The 22,365-nt window shown below is 39.0% G+C and overlaps 1 protein-coding gene across 2 annotated transcripts in view; it reads right to left on the reverse strand.

The window, feature by feature from the left end:
- Positions 1-22,365, reverse strand: part of GABRB1 (gamma-aminobutyric acid type A receptor subunit beta1) — a 368,333-nt gene that overhangs the window by 183,528 nt on the left and 162,440 nt on the right. The gene's annotated exons all lie outside the window — the stretch shown is intronic.

Here is a 22,365-nt window from a genome sequence, read left to right on the forward strand (position 1 = left end):
TACTTACACTTAAGATGTGGTCCTGGAATCTCAGGCCCCACTGTAGACGCATAGCACTACAAACTCAAAATATGCATTTTTACAAGTCCCCAAGAAGATTTACACACACATACAAAGCGAACCCACAAAAATAGATAACAAATTTGTGGTTGCCAAATTTGTGGGATGAGGGTGAGGGAAATGAATGAAAGTGGCCAATTGGTGGAAACTTCTAGCTATGAAATAAGTAAAAAACTGAGGATGCAATGTACAATACTGTTTGAACATTGCTATGAGAGTAGATCTTAAATGTTCCCCTCACAAGAAGAAAAATTGTAACTCTGTAAGATAATGGATGTCAACTAAACTTATCATATAATTATTTTATAATATAGACATATATCAAATCATTATTTAGTATGCCTTAAACTAATACAATGTTATATGTCAATTGTATCTCAATAAAACTGAAAGAAAAAAAAAACCACACCCACAGACTAAAGTTAGAGAACTAGTGGAATTGGGAATCACACTAGCTGGGGTTCCACTTCTTATTAACTTTGTGGCCTTGCTCAACTTAATCTCTCAGAATTTTAGTTCTATATCCTTTCTCTTTTGTTCTCAAAAGAATATATTCATTGTGCTCTGAAGTAGGGAGATTTAAAAGCCTTTGGAAATGGTTGTGATGACTTTCAAAAGTACATATGGAAGAAAAGTGCTGACAATGATCAGGTTTGTTGGAAAGATGAAAAAAGATAATATTTCACAAGATATTAGCACATATTATATATTTTATATAATAAAAGCCTAATATGCTAAGTGTCTGGTCGTCTGTTCAACCAATCAAAGTGTAATATGCTAATGACTAGTAGCCCATTTGCAGGAAGAATCCTGCAAGCGACCGCTGCGGCCGCGTGCACTGCCGCTGCTGCCGCCTTTTCGGCCGCTGCGCCTGCACCCACGCGCCGCTGCCGCCCGCCCCCGCCCCCGCTCCGCCCCTCCGGAGCTTTCCCTCTGGCAGCCTCCTTGCTTTCCGCTTTTCCTCCCTCTTCCTTCTAAGTTGTCTTCAGTCTTCACTCCTCTCTCCCTCAGCGTATGCAAATTAACTGCCATCTTTGTTGGGTAATTTGCATACTCAACCTGATTGGCTGGTGGGCGTGGCTTGTACGTAGCAAAGGTGCGGTCAATTTGCATATTACTATTTTATTAGGTAGGATATGCTAACTTGCTATGTCATGCACTGACCACCAGGGGGTAGATGCTCTGACCGGGTTAGCTTGCTGCTGGGGTATGGCCCATCGGGACTGAGCAAGATGGGCTAGACATGCCCTGGAGCCCTCCCATGGTCCCTCCCCGGCTGGCCAACCTCCTGTGTCCCTCCCCAGCCCTGATCATGCACCAGTGGGGTCCCTCGGCCTGGCCCGTGCCCTCTTGCAATCTGGGCTGATGGACACCCCCCCCCCCCGAGTGCACGAATTTCATGCACCGGGCCTCCAGTTGGTTTATAGTATTGTACAATATGTGATAGGTATGCTTCTCTTGTTTACCAAAACCATTACAAATTCACCATCAATTGAATTAATTTGTATAAAGTGGAACAGGGTTAGCAGGGAATACATGGGCAGTACTCACTATCTTAGCTGTTGAGTAAGCTGCCAGGAGATGTATCATATGACACATTCAATTATTTTCATAACTAAATTTCCCCAAAGATGGCTCCAAATGCTTTTTTTCAGAGAAATATTATCAGGCATCTTCACACTATTCTACTTACTGAACCTAGTAAAGGTAGCATATCATATAGGAATTCAAAGTTACCTCTAATTGAACTATTTGTTCTGGCTTTATCCTGCTGAGGAGGGAGAATAGACCAAGGTGGCCTGAAGTGCTTTCATGTATTTTCCAATGCAATTGTCTTAGATCATGAATTCCAACATAGCTGCTTCTTACCAAAGATGGGCTACTGGGCAGCAGAGAAAGGCTTAAGGCTGTCTCCATCTTTGTGTTACAGTGTCGTGTAACAGTGCCTGGGATCTCACTGCATTAATAAAACAACACAACAGGCTGATTCAAGGAAAAAAATATTTATTGAGTACCTACAGTTCCAGAAACTCTGTTAGGTCCTGGGGAAAGAAAGATGAATAAGACCAGCAATTGTACCTTCAGGAACTCATAATCTAAGGTAGTATAAGAGGCAGACTCTGAGTACATGGAAAAAAATGCCTAGCTCCTTAATAAAATTCCTATTTAGAAGTATGCGTCAGCTACTAGAAATCCAAAACAGCCTCAGCCTTCCTGCATTCCATCTTGCACTCTGTCCCCAGAAAGCGCCTTGTTGAAAACAATTCTGAAATAGACATGAGCCTATTTTCTAAACTTGGATTGCTCATCACTGCCATAACATTATGTATAAGGATCCCACTAGGCTTATAGGTTTGATTCCTGTACCTAGCATCCATGTACTATATTCTCCATCCATTGCAAGACTGACTTCCCAGCTTTGCTGTAGTGATATTTTTAAAAACACTCCTACCAATTAGTTCTTTGCTTTGTAAAACTGAATAAAATCAACAAGGTCCCTATTAAAATACCAATGACATATTTTACAGATCTAGAAAAATATTCCAGAAACTTATATGGAACAAAAAAGACCCTAAATAGCCTCAGCAATCTTGAGAAAGAAGAACGAAGTTGGAGGGATCATAATACCAGAAAATCAAACTAATACTAGAAGGCCATTATATTCAAAACAGCTTGGTACTGCCATAAGAACAGACATATAGATCAATGGAACAGAACAGAGAGCCCAGAAATCAATCCATGCCTATATGGTCAATTAATATTTGACAAAGGAGGCAAAAGTATGCAATGGAGTGAAGACAGTTTATTCAATAAATGGTGCTGGGAAAATTAGACAGGTACATGCACAAAAATGAAACTAGATCACCAACTTACACCATACAATAATAAATTCAAAATAGATAAAAGACTTAAATATAAGTCACAAAACCATAAAAATCCTAGAATAAGACATAGGTAGTAAAATCTCAGACATATCTCATAGCAATATTTGCTAATATATCTCCTAGGGCAAGGAATACAAAGGGGGAAATAAACAAATGGGACTACATCAAAATAAAAAGCTTTTGCACAGCAAAAGAAACCATCAAAAAAATGAAAAGGAAACACACTTATGGGAGAACATATTTGTCAATGATGCATTTGATAAGGGATTACTTTCCAAAATATATAAAGAACTTGTACAACTCAACATCAGGAACACAAACAATCCAATTAAACAATGGGCAAAGGACTTGAGTCACCTTTCCAAAGGGGACATACAGATGGCCAATAGACATATGAAAAACTGCTCATGGCTCAGTTGATTAGGCATCATTCCGTGCACTGAGAGGTTGCTGGTATGATTCCCAGTTGGGATAAATGCCCAAGTTGCAGGCTCAATCTCCAGGAGGAGGCATGCATGGGGCAATGGATTTATGTTTTGCCTTCTCATGGATATTTCTCTCTTTTCCCTTTCTCTCCCTCTCTCTCTAAAAATCAAAAAAAATATGTGGTTTTTTTAAAATGCTCAACATCACTAATCATCAGAGAGATGCAAATTGAAACCACAATGAGATATCATCTCACATCTGCCAGAACGGCTACCATCAATAAATCAACAAACAGCAAGTGCTGGTGAGGATGTGGAGAAAAGGGAACCCTTGTGCACTGTTGTTGGGAGTGCAGACTGGTGCAGCCATTGGAAAACAGGATGAAGTTTCCTCAAAATATTAAAAATGAAACTGCCTTTTGACCCAGCGATCCCACTTCTGGGAATATATACTTAGAACACCAAAACACCAATCACAAGGAATATATGCACCCTATGTTCATAGCATTGTTTACAATAACCAAGCTCTGAAAACAGCCCAGTGCCTATCAGTACATAGGTGGATAAAAAAGCTGTGGTACATTCACACAATGGAATACTACATGGCTGTACTAAGGAAGGAACTCTAACCTTTTGTGACAGCATGGATGGATCTAGAGATTATAATGCTAAGTGAAATAAGCCAGTCAGAGAAAGACAAATGCCATATGATCTAACTAATATGTGGAATCTAATGAACAAAATAAACTGATGAACAAATTAGAACTAGAGACATGGATACAGGGTACAGACTGACAGATGTCAGAGGGGAGGGAGGTGGGGCAGATGGGATAAAAGAAGGTGAAGAGAATATCCGAAGAACATATATGCATAGCCCATGGGCACAGACAACAATGCGGTGAGGGTCAGAGGGCGGGGTCTGGGTGGAGAGGAGGAAAATGGGGAACATCTATAATAATCTATACTAATAAAAGCATAATATGCTAATTAGACCAGACAGCTGAACAACTTTCTGGATGACCTTCTGGATGAAGCCCAGGCTACAAGGGCTGAGGCAAGCTGCCGCAGCTGCAAGGGCCAAACCCCTTGCATGAATTTTGTGCATTGGGCCTCTAGTCTTTAATACTGTCAACAATGAAAATAAAATTTAAAAAGTTTTGAGAGATGCGCTCGGTGTTGGTGCCAAAGGATTTGAGAAGACATTCAATTAAGCATGTGGGAACCTTCTGGAAAAGCTATATATAACCAGCCATGACCACTTTTGAACGTCACTTGATGGTTTCATTTGGTTAAGTATAGTATAGCCGCTCAGGGTACTCCTCCATGAGACATCTGAACAGAAGGATGTCCAAAGAAAAGAGAATCTATTGCTATTACCTTAAAGGAATTCTGCCCCAGGACTAAGGAGCTGGGAATTGCGTGCCAATTTTTTAACACTGTTTCCATTCTTTGAGATAACTTATTTTTAAAATGGGGTCCATAACTACCATTTATTGAACTCTTACTATTTGCTAGATGCTTTACCTACAATACATAATATAGAAGTCCTGTGATGTAATTGGTGTTATTAGCATATTCAGATGAGAAAACTGAAGTGTTATAAGATTGATTCTGAAGTTTTGCAGGTAATAAGAACTACAATTCGAGTACACTTGTGTACGATTCCATTATTCCACTTACTAATACACTATTTTTTACAAGGGGAGTGAGCAGTGGATGTTTCTATATATCTTATGTCAGGAAGTTTAAATCTTGACCTTTAGATTTGAAGCTGAAATTTAATTCATTCCATTATATGACTGATTTCACATAAGCTGTGACCTTTTACTTCATGGTGTGGAGGTGGTATAAACAATTTTCCAAGAGCAGTAGTTTTAGTTCTTTCTAAGAATTTATTTTGAAGGAAGCAAAAAGACTAAGAGAAGGAAGGTCACCTTTTTCTGGGAAGACCAGAGGAGAGCTATGGTAACCTACGACCTGTGAATAATCTCCTGAGGAGGTGTGTAGTGGAAAAATTGAAAGATTTTGTTAACTTTTATGTTCCAAGGAGTGGACATTTTAATAAAAGCACAGAAATGAGATATGAGAAAATAACTCCATTGCAAAAAAAAAAAAATTACAAATATAAGCAGAACAATCCTGAAGCACCATAAAAACAAACTAAATATAAATCTAATACCTATTTTAGAGGAGGGGAAGCAAGTATGGTAGGTCTGTTGCCTTGTAACCCAAGCTATGGCTCAGGAAGAAATAAGAAGTGAGACACATAACCATGGTATAACAAAGTAATAATTTTGTGATAACAAGGTGGACCTCTAAGTCCTGACCTACTCTTCAACTACTCTAAAAGATGTAATATTCAAAACTCCTGCATGTCTGGGATGCTCTGATCTCATAATTACCTCCCTCAGTCAGGACCATCAAGGCCACCAAACTGCAGGTGTATCATTGTGAAGGTTAAGGGAGGCCTCTGGGAGCCATGGCCACTCATGCCATCTTGTATCCTTAAGTGTTGCAGATCAAGGAGCAAGGCCAAGTCAATGTAACCACAGCTGAGTTATCATTTTATCTGACCCTTGAACCTGAATTCCTGAATTGGCTTCTGTAGTGTGATGTAGCTCCTGGGAGTATAAGAGAAGTTGTTAAAAGGAAACCAATTAAATTGGGCAAAGGACTGAGCTGAGCAGGGCTTGGCATTGCTTCAGTGTAGTGTTCAAAAGCTGTTCTACCACTAATGCTCATGACTTACAGTGAGGTGAAGTAAGACAAGATGAAAAAACCCAAAATTTTTATTGATTTTTTTAAGGAAATCCAATCATTCCTCTATCCATCCAACCATTCATTCATTCATCTAGCCATTCACTTATTTAAAAACAATATTACATGTTTACAATATACCCATTCTTAAAGAGACAGAGAAATTTATAGCATAGAGTCTTTGCCCTTACAAATCTGATAATCTATTGAGACATGAAACATCCTCACAAGACAGATGAAAGGTGTGGTAGTTATGACTAATGACTAAAACAATGACTGTTTTGGTGGAGTGATGGGCTTAGAGAGAGAGAGTGAATGATGAAGAGTGTTTTTCTCCAATGTTATCTTCTGTCCAGGAATGGAAAAAAAGCAAATAGATTATCAGAGTGATCAAGGCCTTCTGGAAATGAGAGAAACTCTTAAAGTACACTGGGAACCACATTATTTGTAGCCAACCATCACATCCTGACTGAACAGGAGTCTAATGTGGGTGAACTGGGAAGGGACTAAGACCTGGAATAACTATTGAGAGCTTGTGGAGGATAGATGGTGATATTAAAATAAAAAAGCAGGTAGACCAAGTGTACAGTTTCTTGTATGCTTTGGATATAAATGAAGCAGGAGGTCAAGGAACTAAAAAGTTAAGTGCCCCATACTATTATTTATTTAGATACAGAATTCATTGAATTGAAGATAAAATAAGATGAGACAAAAATGGAGTTATGTGAATTGTATAGAAAGGCAGCTATTACTTCTTGGCGATGCAAAGCAACAGCAGCAGTGATTGAAAGAGGGTGGTATAGATAGATATCAAAATTTCACTCATATGTGGAATATAAAACTGAGCCTTGTGGACACAAGCAACAGTGTGTGGTTGCCAGAGTAAAGAGGGTGGGGGTGCTGGGTGATGAGGGGTGCCTAACATATGCCTAACATATGGTGATGGACGATAATTTGATTTTGGGTGATGGGCATATGATGCAATATACAGATGATGTATCATAGTAATGTACATTTGAAACTTAAGTGATCCTATTAACCAATGTCACCCCAATCAATTTAACAGAAAATACAAGTTAGGAACAAAACAAAACAAAAAAAAACAGAGTGACTTGTTTAGAAGCAGCAATTGAGAAAAAGGATGATTTTACATAGCACTTCACTTCCAAAGTTTGGTAGAACAAGTCATAGTAGGGCTCCGTGGTAGAAATAAATGGATAGAGCATGCTTTTAGATGCATAGCAGATCACATGTCCAGAAAGAATGTGGATGAGAAAAAACAACTTACATTTTTTGCAACAACTTTTGTATTATGTACAAGAACAACATTAAAAGTTTAACAAGCGAGGACCAGAGAATTGTAACAGAATTCCACTTTAAATCTACTTACTATGGAATGAAATAAGATTTTATTTTCTGAGTCAAATAATGTTTCCTATGAACATAAGAAACAAAAAGTCTTTCTTTCTAAATATCAAGGGAACTCTATAACATGGGTGTTACCACTTGTTACCACTTGTTAAAAATTAAAGCATTTGCTTATAATTTTTTTAAAAAGAAAATATTTCTGATTCTTTATTTGAAAATTTTAATGTCATGCTTTATTTTCTGTAGTGTGAAACCATAAATCTCTACTTCTAATGCATTCCTGCATCAACTATCCTGGAGTTTAATAGGCATTACATTAATAGTAATCAATAGCATACATGATTATCACCCTCCCTCCCCACAAAATACTCTAGAAATCTCTTTCACAATTGTCAGGGATATCCTAGGAAAAGTCTCACATGTTACCTATGAACCAGTTCTTTTAACTTCCAACACAACGAGGTCACTCACTTTTGGATGCAAAATTACTAGTCTTCTAGTCATAGGATCTAAGCAAATATGGGGACTCAAACTAAGCCTTCTGTGCTCCCAATTTACATGTGTGTGCCAAGTTACTGCTCTGGTTGGGGCCACTATCCTAGTTGCATTATGCTGTAGAGACAAGGAAAAAGGTTGGAAGCTTGGCCATCCAATCAGGGTCAGAGTCCTGAACTATATATCTTTATACCAGATATGGGTATAACCACTCCCCTCTGCAGGTTTGAGGCTGAAGCTTTCACAATCCTGCCCTACAATGAGGTCACTGACGTTTGCATTATCTCAGCATGTTTGTAGGAGTAATTTTCCTTGGAAGATGAGCTAATAAACAAAATTTACCAAACACACAGAGAAAATAAATACTGTGAAATCTTACACTTGAGAAAACAGTAATCATAATAATAACAGTCATAATAGCAGCTATTCATAAGCACCAATTATGTACCAGGCATTGTACTAAATGCTTCACATATATGTCTCATTACTGTCCTAACAACCCTAAGAGATAGACACTATTATTATTTTTGCCTTCTTATGACTGAGGAAACTGAAAGACTGCTACATTAAGTAACTATTCAAGAGAAGAAAGGCAGTAGGCTATGCAGCCAGAATTAGAACTCTAGTATCCAATTCAGTGTTCATGCTCTTAGAATCCTATGCTGCTGGGTGATAGATGGAGTGGAACACAAGAAACAAGACACTTCACTCTTTTTGTCCAAATGGTAGCAGCTTCCTGTTTTTTTGTTTAACTAACTTTAAATTTTTGGTTATAACAGCATTTTGTCGTAACCGTACATTGTATGTAGTGGTTTCTCAATAGTATTTATAGAGTGAAGGATTATTGCAGGCTCTTTGCAATAAGCAGGGGCATGGTCACCTCAGAGGCCAAAATCATTTAATTAGAATGACCTCACCCTCCTCGGTATGGCTCAGTTGTTGGAGCATTGGCTCATGCACCAAAAGGTGGCAGGTTCAATTCCTGGTCAGGGCATATACCCAGGTGGCGGTTTCAATGCCTTGTTGGGGCACGTGCAATGTTTTTCTCTCGCATCGATGTTTCTCTATCTATCTATCTATCTATCTATCTATCTATCTATCTATCTATTCATCTATCTATCATCTATCTATTATCTATCTATCTATCTATCTATCTATCTATCAATCATCTCTATCTCCTTTCCCTCCCCCTCCCTCTCCCTTCTTCTCTCTAAAATAAAATAAAATAAAATAAAATAAAATAAAATAAAATAAAACAAATTACCCCTGACTTTGCCCGGCACACTAGTAGAGGTGGCCTAGTATTCTAAATCCAGAAGCAGTTCCACTGTCAATTTTCTTACCTGTGATTCCTGTGATTTTGTTCCTAACTCCCCGCTAGCGCAATAAGGAGGTTCCACTCTTGCAGTGGAGGGAAAATACAGGATATACAAAAGTAAGACAACACAACCTATGTTTCAGATACTCATCAGTGTCCTTGGTTTATAGAGGAGAATTAATATCCCCTTATATCCCAAACCTTAACTTGAATTCATGATCTTATCTTAATGGATGGATCCCAAAGTCCCAGTGGATGCACCATGATTTGGAGTCTAGGTTCTGTGATTCCAATGCCCATTCTTGTCCCCCTAATAGAGTTAGGAAAAGGGAATAGGTAAATGCATAGACTGGTGAGCATTTAGGTGACTCTTCCCAAATTTGTTACTGCAGTTGCTGAAGGTCAGGAGAGAGATTTTTTTTGGAAAAAGTAAATGACTTAAGAGTATGGCCCATCATTCTCACAGTCATGAATTAGTAATATTTCAAATTTTTTGACAATAAAGATGAAGGTGAAAACAATTTGAAAGTAGAACCTGGAAAAAAGCCACTCATTATACTCTATTTTCTCTATATTAAACCATAAATGCTGCATTCAGCTGTTAGTCCCTAATTTTCTTAAGCTTCTCAGCAGAAACCAAACCTCTCGGCATCTCATTTGGCATGTATATTTCTAGATAAAAGACACAAAGGAGGCTGATCTTCAAAGACTGTCTTTTTCTAAAAATGGCATTCCTCATTGCCCTTTTTATAAGAGGGTGAATAAAAATGATTCTATATTTTTTGCTTATATGGTTTCCTTGGTACAGAATTATCCTGTGACACACAGGACAAAAGTACATAATACTTCAAAATAATGAGCAATAACAGAGTCTCCTGTACCAAGATAATGGCTTTATTCTTCTCTGGCCCCAATAATCCAATGACTCAAAAAACTCAGAACACAGAAAAGAATGAAATTCTTCCTCATTGTCCAGCTTGAACAAACCTAAGGAGATTCTAAAGGGCTAGGAGCAGATATCATCAAAGGTAACCCAAGTGATTCTAAAAAGGCGATGAAAGAGCCTCCCATTTAATCTTGAAAGCAGCAGCACCTCCCAAGGAAGTGCAGTAACACTTTAAAGAGATAAATATTAACCCACAGAGTCGTCGCTAAGACTAGAAATAGCTACCAGTTACTGAGTGCTTACTATGTGACAGGCACTTTGCTATGCATTTTAAATGCATTTTTTCATGTAATTATCTCAATAATCATGCTCCATTGGCCCTATTATGATCCTTTCAAAGACACTCTAGCATAGACAGGTAAATTGACATGTCCAAGGTCATAGAGCTGACACACTGAAGAATTTTATGATTATTTACAAGGATGATCGACTTCCAACATCTATAATTTTAATCTTTATGAATAACATTTATGTTAGCTATATGGTAATGTGGTATTATAATACACCTAATAATCCATTTAATCAACCTCACACTCAGGGCTGGAATCCCATTTGCAGCATCTTTGACATCTGTGCTCATCTAAGCTCTGTCTAAACATTCTGAGTAGTGGAGAGGCCGATGTGAGAAAAAAACAAAACAAAATGAACAAATGAAGAAAATACTGCTCTTTTCACTTAGCACACATTAATTCTTACAAAAACCTGAAAGAAAGATGATATCACTACAGGCATCTTATTAATGAGGGAACTGAAGTTCAGAGAAGTTGAGTAACTGGCCCTAAGGCATGAGACCAGTAAGTGGTGGGGCCTGTTCTGATTCTAAAGCTCAAGTTTTCTTCTTTCCATCAGCCTACCTCTCTCCGAAGAGACACTAGTAACAAGGTAGTCATTCCATTTTTGAATGTAAGAAGAATATCTATAGTGTACTCTTTTCACGTTAGATTCACAAAGATCAGCAAATGGAACTGACGTGTTCCTTGAAAGCCCCACACGTTTGTCATTGGCCCTCTGTTGGAAACAACACAAAGTAAGTACAAGCTTTCTTTGAAATTACAGACTTTCAAAATATTTCAGGTGAGTTATACTTCTCCAAGGTAAATGAGTTCCTTCTACATATTGCTCCTGTTTTCTTTAAATAGTATTTAAACCCATAGCTTCTCTTTTTCTTACATTTTTAAACATAAGCGACTATATTGGAGATCCAAGAGGGATAATCTTCAGAGCTTCCTCAGAGCTTCATTACCTGGATATGACAGAGTTCCAAGTTCTTTGTTATTTTAGTAGTGCTTCTTTGGGTTTCCAATGTTCTCAAAATGTGAAATCCACAACTGAGAAAAATATTGTAGCTGAGATCTGACCTTGTGTGGAATCCTGTAGTTATCTTAAAATAGTCAGATTGCTTCATTTCAAATTCTGACTCAGTCACTTAAGTAAGTTATTTAACTTGTTGGTACCTCTATTTCCCCATTTTAAAATGAAAAAATAAAAAGGAACACCTATCTTAAGAAGTCATTGTGATGCTTAAACGCTACCCTCACATTTACCTGAGTATACGCCCACATGAACGAAATGCTTATGCTTCTAAGGCTAAGACTCCACTGTGCAGTAGATCCCATATCTTCTTGCCCCATATCTCTTCCCTCTCTCCTGAATTATCAAATTGCTCTTCTCAAATGTATTTTTCTAAACAGAACACTGATCTGCCCCCCCCTTTTTTTTTTTTTTACAATTCCACTCCTCCATTTCTCTCCTGAATCTATTCCAGTTAATAATGTTTCCTCCGCTCTTTACTATTGCACCCAATGTGGTCATGTCAGTCACCAAGAACCCTCACATTATTTGTCTGATCAGCACCACTTGGGACAATGGATTCCTCTCACTTCCTTGAAGCATTGTCTTCCTTGGGCTTCAAAGAAACCACACTTTCCTGGTTTTCCTCCAACATTCACTGGCTGCTTCTTTTTTAAGTTCCTGTGTTGTTGTTTTTTTCTCTTCCTACCTCTAAATGTTGGAGGGACTTCTCCTTTCTCCTGTTGTGTCTCATCTCCATTCTTTCTATGCGAATTCCCTTGGTGATATTATCTAGTCACATGACTCTAAAGGCCATCTATATACTAATGATTCTGAATCCAGATCTCCTTCCTGGACCTCAAGTTTTTGAATCCAACTGCCAATCAACCACTCCAATTTCATGTGTACAACCATTTCAAATATAATATCTCTCAAAGAGTGCTTAACTTCTCCCTAAAATTATATTGTCCATAGTTTCCCCAACTCTGTACTTTCAATTCCTCAGGTCAAAAATGTTAGAATCATTATTGACTAGTTTTTTTATTTTATATCCTAAATCCTAACTGAGCACTGATTTAACTAAATGTCCTCTGAATAAGTAAATGTTCTCTGAATAAGTTAATGTCCTCCTATAATTTGTTAATTATCTTATTTTCAGTAATTTCTAAATGATATTTGTTTTAATCATTCCAAAAAGAATATGATTCTCCTTACCTGAGAGGGTAGAAGTAAGATAGAAGTTGAATAGTTCTTCTATTTGGCACTAGTATGTTAATGTTACACCATCTGAACTAAGCAATAAGTATAAAAAATACAAATAAATTAGAGTGCTAAAGTGATGCCATTGAAGAGAAAAGAAATTACTTCATTTGTGTGTTTCCTTGGCTAAAGTATTTTTCAACTCTCATTTATAATATGTATTTATAATTACTTAATGAAGCATAAAAAATTGTGTGTGTGTTGCAACCAGTTTTTGATCAACAAATTTGTTCACAAGTTCATTTCCCACTCTTATTTATTTTCAATAATTAATCACCTTCAAGCTAACAATTTGCCACCATCTTGAATATTTAAACAGGTGGCCAAAGGTTCAAATGAAATTCTTAAAGAGAAGTTGTCAAAATACTTGAAAGGATAAGCATATATATCTCACAGGGAATTACTTTAAAGATAAGTAATCCTATATAACAAAAGGGTAATATGCAAATTGACCGACAGTGGAATGGCCAGTTGCTATGATGTGCACTGACCACCAGGGGGCAGACGCTCAACACAGGAGCTGCTCCCTGGTGGTCAGTGCACTCCCACAATGGGAGCACTGCTCAGGCAGAAGCGCTGACCTGGGCTCACGGCTGACGAGTGCAGCAGTGGTGGCGTGAGCCTCTCCCCCTGGGGAGCGGGCTTAAGCCATCAGTTGGACATTCCCCAGGGGCTCTGGACTGTGAAAGGGCACAGGCCCGGCTGAGGGACTCCTCTCCCCGACCCCCCACCCCCCGCTCAAGTGCATGAACTTCATGCATTGGGCCTCTAGTTAAAGATAAAGTCCTCTACCCATGAACTACAGAAAAATCTTAAGCATTTAAGATCAATTATTTGCATGTAAGGGTTCCATATTCATATAGATTTTATCTAATCTAATAATAGACAAATATGCAAATTGACCGCACCTTCGCTACACCTAAGCCACGCACACCAGCCAAGCCACGCCCACCAACCAATCAGGACGAGTATGCAAATTGCCCCCAACAAAGATGGCGGCTAATTTGCATATCAAGACAGTGTCGAAAGAAGCCAAGAGCTGCAAAGGGGAGTAAAGCTTCGAAGAAGCAAGCAAGCCAGGGGGGCGGGGGGAGGAGAAGGGAGGAGCGAAGTCAGGGCCGTAGGCGAAGGGAAACGAAGGCGGGCTGGAGGAGAAGGCGGGGCCGGTGACAAGGGCGGGGCAGAGGCGGGGCCGGGGGCGAAGGGAAACGCGGGCAGGCTGGAGGAGAAGGCGGGGCCGGTGACAAGGGCGGGGCGGAGGCGGGGCCGGGGGCGAAGGGAAACGCGGGCAGGCTGGAGGAGAAGGCGGGGCCGGTGACAAGGGCGGAGTGGAGGCGGGGCCGGGGGCGAAGGGAAACGCGGGCGGGCTGGAGGAGAAGGTGAGGCGGGCGGCAAGGGCGGGGCGGAGGCGGGGCCCGGGGCGAAGGGAAACGCGGGTAGGCCGGAGGAGAAGGCGAGGCGGGAGGCAAGGGAGGAACGGAGGGGGGTAGAGTGCAGCAGGAAATCCCATTGCAGGAATTTTCCTGCAACGGGAAAGCTAGTTTTCATATAAGAGGTAAGCTTTCTCCTTAATATTTAGAAAATCTAAGTACAAAAGAGATATAGTTAAAAGCAAGATTGAAGTTTGAAAGTAAATAAGTAAAATGCTAAGTGTGCCATTTGCCTTGAATGTGCTAACTGTGGTACACACTGTGGGGAAATGAGTATAAGAACTAAATTCTATTCTCAAAAAGATTCTATTGTTTTGGGGTGAAGAGACTAACATATATTGGAGAAGACATTTTATAATTAAGTGCTAAATTGTAAAAAATTCCAAGTGCTATGTCACTACAGAGAGAACTATGAGGGTTGAAATAGTTATAGAAGATTTTAAGAGGTAATCTCTAAGTTGGGTCTTGGGATCTGAGCAATGTACAGTTAAATGGGGAAGACTTTTCATTGTTGAGTTAAAAAGAAAGGGAATGACTGAGTGGAGACTAGGAAATAAGAATCAGTGGAGTAATTAGGGAAAGTAAAAGGAAGCCCACACTTGTGGTGTAAGGCTTCATGGCTGAGCAAAGTCTTAAATGAGGCTGTGTAAAAAGGGTCGATCTAATTGTGAAGTGCCATGAATGTCTGGAGAGAAGTTTCCACTTGATGTGATGAGAAATTGAGAGTCAATAGTTCCTGAGCAGGAAAGAGACATGATGAAATAGTGCTTTATTAAAACGAATCTGCTTGTAGGCTGCAGGACAGAATTGAAAGAGAAAAGACTAGAAGGGAAAAGGTAGAAAACTCCAAAGTAATTGAGTTATAAGTGAGGTGTTTGTGAGCATTCGTTTGGCCTAAGGCATTCCTGAGCAAATGCAGCAAATATAATTTTTAAAACACCCCTTATAATTTTATTTTATCTTTTTTTTAATCTCCAAGTGACTTGAAGACATAATGTCACATTTGGAGAAATTGAATTAATAATTATAATTTTAATCTCAGAATTATCTTTCTTATTTTGGAGCCACTAATTTTTCCTTTTCATGTCTCAAATGTTTTTACAAAACACTGAAAATCTGGCAAGCCCTGGAGCCCATGGCTATCATTCCTGAGAGTAAAATATTCTTGAACCTAAAGAGATAATCTTTCCTGGTATTGTGCACTTTTTAATGGATAAGCTAGAAATATGTAAATAACATATATAACATACTTAACTGTCACTCATTTATTTTCAAGATTTCACTTCAGTTATTGAAATGTAATACAGTAATCTAGATACTAGAGCAATACATTTCTCCATCTTCAGTAATCCTTTGATATTTAGGAAGAACAAAGAACTCTGCTTTAAGCAACTTTATACAAGTTCAAAAACATAACAGTAAGAATGTGAAGATTTAATAAAAAAATAAAAATTGTATTTACATTATTTGTTACTAGTGACCTGATGCACGAATTTGTGCACATTGAAAGGACATTAATTAGAAGGTGGCTGGCGGGGCAGGACTGGGAGACATGGGCTGGACACGCCCTGGAGCCAACCTTCCACGGTCCCTCCCCAGCGTCTGCTGAGTGAGCCGGGTCCCTCCAGCAGGTGGAGTCCCTTGGCCTGGCTTTCGGCAATCAGGCCAAAACCGACTTTCCAACATCCCCCAAGGGGTCCTGGAGTGCAAGAGGGCACTCTGCAAAGCTGCTGTTGTACAGGGTGTGGAATGCAAGTGTGCAGTAAACCAGATTTGGGGCCAACAGTGCCCCAGCAACAACATAACCCACAGCCGAAGGTGGAATCACGCGGCCCTGCGAGGAATCGGGCTCCCTCCTCTCTGGGTGTGTCACCTGAGAACCATTGCTGCCATGTCATTGCAGCTTGTAGCTCCTGCATTGAGCTTCTGCCCCCTGGTGGTCAGTCAGTGCACGTCATAGTGACTGGTCGGACGGTAGGAGGAACACTTAGCCTATTAGCCTTTTATATATATAGACTAGAGGCCTGTACATGCAATTCATGCACGGGTAGGGTCACTAGTCCTGGTCGTCGATCAGGGCTAATCAGGGCCTTCCAGCTGCTGGCCAGGGCCCTCCTTACCCCGGCTGCTGGCTGTCAGCCGGGGACTTCCTTCAGTCCATGCCACCCCCTGGTGGTCACTGCACATCATAGCGGGCAGTCGAACTCCTGGTCAGTCAAATTCCTGAGGGGACAATTTGCGTATTAGCCTTTTATATAGGATTGTTATTGAACTGTTTACCACTACTTTGCAAGTAGAGAAACAATGGATCTGGCAGCTCTATCAGCTCCAGTTTTGTGTGATTTCATTACAGGTTGGCTTTCCTTACAGGTTGGCTTTATGCTAATAGCCCCATTCTTGTTTTCATTAAAAAGAAAAAAAAAAGTTTAGAAAAGACAAAATTAAAATTTTCCTAGAAGGTATAGCAAAAGCAAGTGCTAATTCTCTGGACAAAAATCTGCTCCTTTGATAGAACTGTCTATGTCCTGGAAAGAACAAAGCATGCTTTACTTGTATAAACAGTACTCACTGTTCCAAACTGGCAGGTGGGGGCGGTGGGGGGGGGGGGGTTATGTAGGAAAACATTTTTTCTCCAAAATGTTTTGTGGGTTGAGATACTCAAAAGAATGGGACATTAATTCTAGTAAATTATGGTACTTATTATTTAGATACAAGAAAGCAATATTAGATTTACTGCTAACATATATTATTAACATATATTATTAACCAATTAGTTTACTTGGGTTGATATAAAAAATACGTTAATGTTTTTCTAAAATATCTACTAATAGCCTTAAAGAACATGGGTTTTATTGTATTTTAAAAATACGTTTTTATTGATTTCAGAGAAAGAGGAAAGAGAAGGAGAGAGAGAAACATTGATGTGATAAGCTGCTTCAGATGCACCCTCCTCCCCCCTCCGCCCCCCCCCCCCCCCCCTGCCTCCCCACTAGGCATTAAGCTCACAGCCTAGTCATGTGCCCTGACCGGGAATTGAACTTTCCATGCATTGGACAATGCTCAACCAACTGAGCAACACAGACTAGGGATTTCTTACTGCATTCGAATGGCACATATCTTTTCAGAAATCCTCTGTGGTATTTCTGTTCTAAGGTAGACTATTGCTTTCATAATGGTGATGGGATACTGCATGATCCATAAGCATCATATTCCATCAACTGCTCCACATCTGAAAGTTATGATGTCATAATACTTAATAATAATAAGTAACAGCAGGTTTAGTATTATCTCTAAAAGAGAAACCAAAGTGAAATTTTAGGTCTGAGAAACAGTCTCTGGTTTTCCTTTGGTATACAATATTAGAAGCTGAATTGCAATATAGCCAACTGGTGGCTTCAAGGGTAGCCAGTACACAATCTAGGATACCTAATGCTAAAAGGGATGCTAATTTTTACTTGGTGCCCCTAGAGGTTAGTAAAGAAAACTAGGGCCTTTATTTTGATAATGCTCAATATTATGTCAATAGCACATATTTATTACCTATAATACATATACCACAAGTTTTAGAGAATATAAGTCAATGTTCATCAGACCCTTACAACATGTCAAGAATGTTGTAAGGATTCCAAGATGGCAGTCTGGAGGATGGCAGTGAGGGAGAGTGTGTGAGTGAGGGAGGGAACAAAAGGGGAGTGTGCAGATGTGTGGTGTGTGTGTGTCTGAGTGAGGGACAGCAGGATCACGCAGGACCTTCAGGGGCTGGCAGACCGGGCTTGCATAGCTGGGCAGCCTCTGCTACTGCTGTAATATCTCCCGGAGCGCTGGCTCTGCCACAGAGGCCACATCATCTTGAAGGGGAGAGCTGCTGTGACTGGGAGCCCAGCCTCACCTCCACTCAGGGGGCCCTCAGACACCACCCAGGATCCTACAGCCACTCTGGCCAGGGACCTGCTGCTGACCCATGGACACTGGGACTCGCAGATGACATGATATTGTACATAGAAAACCCCAAAGATTCCATTAAAAAACTACTAGACTTAATAAATGAATTTGGCAATATAGCAGGATACAAAATTAACACCCAGAAATCTATGGATTTTTTATACACCAATAATAAACTCACAGAAAGAGAAACTAAAAAAAACCCCACCAAAACAAAAAACAAAAAAAACCCACAAAAAACGAAAACAACCCCATTTACCACTGCAACAAAATAATTAAGATACCTAGGAGTAAAATTAACCAAGGAGGTATAGGACCTGTACTCAGGAAATAACAGGACACTGAAAAAAGAGATAGAGGAGGACATAAACAAATGGAAGAATATACTATGTTCATGGATTCATAGAATCAACATCATTAAAATGTCTATACTACCCAAAGCAATCTACAGATTCAATGTAATCCCCATTAAAATATCAGTGGCATACTTCAAAGACCTGGAACTAACTCTCCAAAAATACATCTTGAATAAAAAAAAAGACCCTGAATAGCTGCAGCAATCCTGAGAAAGAACAAAGTTGGAGGAATCACAATACCAGATATCAAGCTATACTACAAAGCCACGGTTCTCAAAACTGCCTGGTACTGGCACAAGAACAGACATATAGATCAATGGATCAGAACAGAGAAACCAGAAGTTGACCCAAGCCACTATGCTTAATTAATATTTGACAAAGGAGGCAAGAGCATTCAATGGAGTCAATACAGTCTTTCTAATAAATGGTGTTGGGGAAAATTGGACAGATACACGTAACGCAAAAAGAAAAAAAAAATGAAACTAGACCACCAACTTACATCATACGCAAAAATAAAGCCTAAATGGATAAAGGACTTAAAGGTAAGACAGGAAACCATAAAAGTGTTAGAAGAAGCCATAGGCAGCAAAGTAGCAAACGTCTGTAGTAGCAATATCTTTACCAATGCAGCTCCCTGGGCAATAGAAACTAAGAAGAAACTAAACAAATGGGATACATCAAAATAACCAGCTTCTGCACAGCAAAAGGAACCATCAACAAGACAGCAAGAAAGCCCACTGCATAGGAGAACATATTTGCCAATGTTATCTCCGATAAGGGTTTAATCTCCAAAGTTTATAAGGAACTCATATAACTTAGCAAAGGGAAGATAAACAATCAATCAAAAAATTGACAAAGGACCTCAATAGACACTTTTCAAAAGAGGACCTACAGAAGGCCAAGAGACATATGAAAACATGCTCAAAGTCACTAATCATCTGAGAGATGTAAATCAAAACAACAATGAGGTACTATCTCACACCTGTCAGAATGGCTATCAACAAATCAACAAATGGCAAGTGCTGGAGAGGATGCGGATAAAAAGAAACCCTCATGCACTGCTGGTGGGAATGCAGACTGGTGCGGCCACTGTGGAAAACAGATGGTGTTTCCTCAAAAAATTAAAAATGGAACTGCCATTTGACCCAGTGATCTCACTTCTAGGAATATAACTCAAGAAAACAGAAAGAGGATATATGCACCCCTCTGTTCATAGCAGCACAATTTACAATAGCTAAGATTTGGAAACAACCTAAGTGCCCATCAGCAGTAGATTAAAAAACTATGGTACATCTACACAATGGAATACTAAGCTGCTGTAAAAAAGAAGGAATTCTTACCATTTGCAACAGCATGGATGGAACTGGAGAGCATTATGCTAAGTGAAGTAAGCCAGTCAGAGAAAGATAAATATCACATGATCTCACTCATTTGTGGAATATAATGAACAACATAAACTGATGAACAAAAATAGAACCAGAGTCATAGAAGCATAGAACAGACTGTCCAACCTATGAGGGAAGGTGGGGGGTGAGAGGGTAAGAGATCAACCAAAAGATTTGTATGCATGTGTTTGAACATAAGCAATGAACACAGACGGGGGTGGGTGGGAGGGGTGAGGGCATGTGCTGGGGTGTGGGGGTGTCCGGGGAGAGGTCAATGGGGGAAAAAAGGAGACTTATGTAATACTTTATAAACAATAAGGAGTTTAAATTTTAAAAAAGAATGTTGTAAATCCTTTGTTGCTATTAACTTATTTAATATCCTATAAGAAGAAGCAACTTTTATATCTCAAGTCTACAAGTAAGGAAAAATCACTGTACATAGAACATGGATAATCATTTTTACATTTTAATAAAATTTCTAGCTTAAATGTACTTTATTCTCTATTTTTTAAATAATGGTTTTTCATGTATAAGACTAATAAAATCTTCCTTTAAAATTTTGTATGCATTTATACACACACACACACACACATTCATATATACTTAAGTAAAAAAAATAAATCAATATTTTAGATAATATACAGTTGTGGCAAAAACTCATAAAAGTAGTGCTAAAATACCAAAGTTGAAAATGATAGTTTAATGGAATGAATTGAGAATCACGGAGTAGAATACTTTTAAAAATTCACAGGCAGTTGTCAAAACCTAATACACCTTCTTGTTAGTAGTGTCGTTTGTAATACTATTACTAGGTTCTAAGATTCACAGCACATTAACATATTTGCTTTTCCTTTCTTCATTGTTCTTTCCTTCCTTTCATCTTCCTTCCTCCCTTCCTTCTTCTTTCAGTTTTTCCCTCCTGTTATTTCCTTCTATCCTGAGAGTTCACATTGGTGTTATTCCACAGGCTCATGAAGGTTATGAACTTGAGGGGCTGTGGCTGTTTTTCAGATAAATTATGGTCTTTTACTTAATTAATTTAATTGTAGTTACACATCCATGGATCACATAACTACACAATAGCTAAAGAAGCTGCATAATTAATTAAAATGCTCATTTACTAGTTAAAGAAATCATAATGTTATAATGAACAAAAAGAATACCCTAACAAACATTATTTTATAATAAACCTTTTCATATATAAATAGATGAATAAGAAACATCTATAATAATAAAAGCATAATATGCTAATTAGACTGGACATCCTTCCGGAGGCAGAGGCGGCCACCATGGTGTTGGGGGCTGAGCCCCTTGCATGAATTTTGTGCATCGGGCCTCTATTAAAAATAAAATCTTTGAGAGACAAAAGTATAGCCCTTTCACTAGAGAACATTTTAAATAGCTCTTTCTGTACTTCACTGATGAAACTCTAGAATACAAGTCAACCACAGTGTGAGAGGAATAACAATACTGTGCTCTTTGGTGGGGGAATTGTAAAGATAGTCTCTAGGCGTTCTTTCTAATAAAGTGAGCTATCTATTCTTTATGCATGACCTGTTTTTTTCCTTCTTCCATTTGAAGTAAAAGTTTCTTTCTCTTAACAGGATGCATTTATCAATATCAGCCAGCCCTCCTCTGCAAACACTGCACCAACCCCCATATTTATTCTCTACAATCAACAATATTTTTGCCCAACATCTCACAGTAAGCCCTGTGTGATCTGACCAGAACTCTTGAATATAATAGTAACTGCCTCTATACAGGGAAAGTCTGTAGGGAGAGAGAAATAACTTTTTTCAGGGTGTACAATCAATGTAGAGAGCTAATATAAACACTTAGGAATCCCCAAACTACTTTTAAAATCAACACCACAGGCTTCCTTTCGGAACTGTATTCTCAAAATCATTGTTTTTACTTTTTTACTTTGCTTTATCATGAAAACCAAGACAGGATGAGACGATCCTCCAAGGAATAGTGGAAAACTCTCTCTTTCTTTTATATCCAGTAAAGGTAACCATTGTTTTGTTCTCATGTACAACCCATAGTCAGGCACTGTCAAGAACATCAAAAAATTGATTCAGAGTAGAGCTCAGTAAGCAATGCGGTAGGGAGTTCTCACGCCCATCAGGCCACAGGTTTCTGGTAAACATTAGATACATTTCTGAATGCAGAATCTTAGAAGATTCTCTTTGGAATTTGGAGTCATGAGTATGTGCTAGAGAACCTGACAAAGTTGTGTACATTCTTTAAAAACTCACCCACTTGGCAGAGCTAGTCCCATTTATGCTGTGCACTGTCTGCAATTATTTTCATTTCTCTAATAGTGAGAAGCAAAAGCATCACACAAGAACAACTGCCTTCCTAGAAATGAACTTCAGGGAAAGAAAACACAGGACAGTAATAAGCTGCTTTGTGCAAGTGCTAAGGGTATAAATGGAAATGAGAAGA

The sequence above is a fragment of the Eptesicus fuscus genome, chromosome 2, assembly GCF_027574615.1.
Source record: "Eptesicus fuscus isolate TK198812 chromosome 2, DD_ASM_mEF_20220401, whole genome shotgun sequence".
NCBI classification, from domain to species: domain Eukaryota; kingdom Metazoa; phylum Chordata; class Mammalia; order Chiroptera; family Vespertilionidae; genus Eptesicus; species Eptesicus fuscus.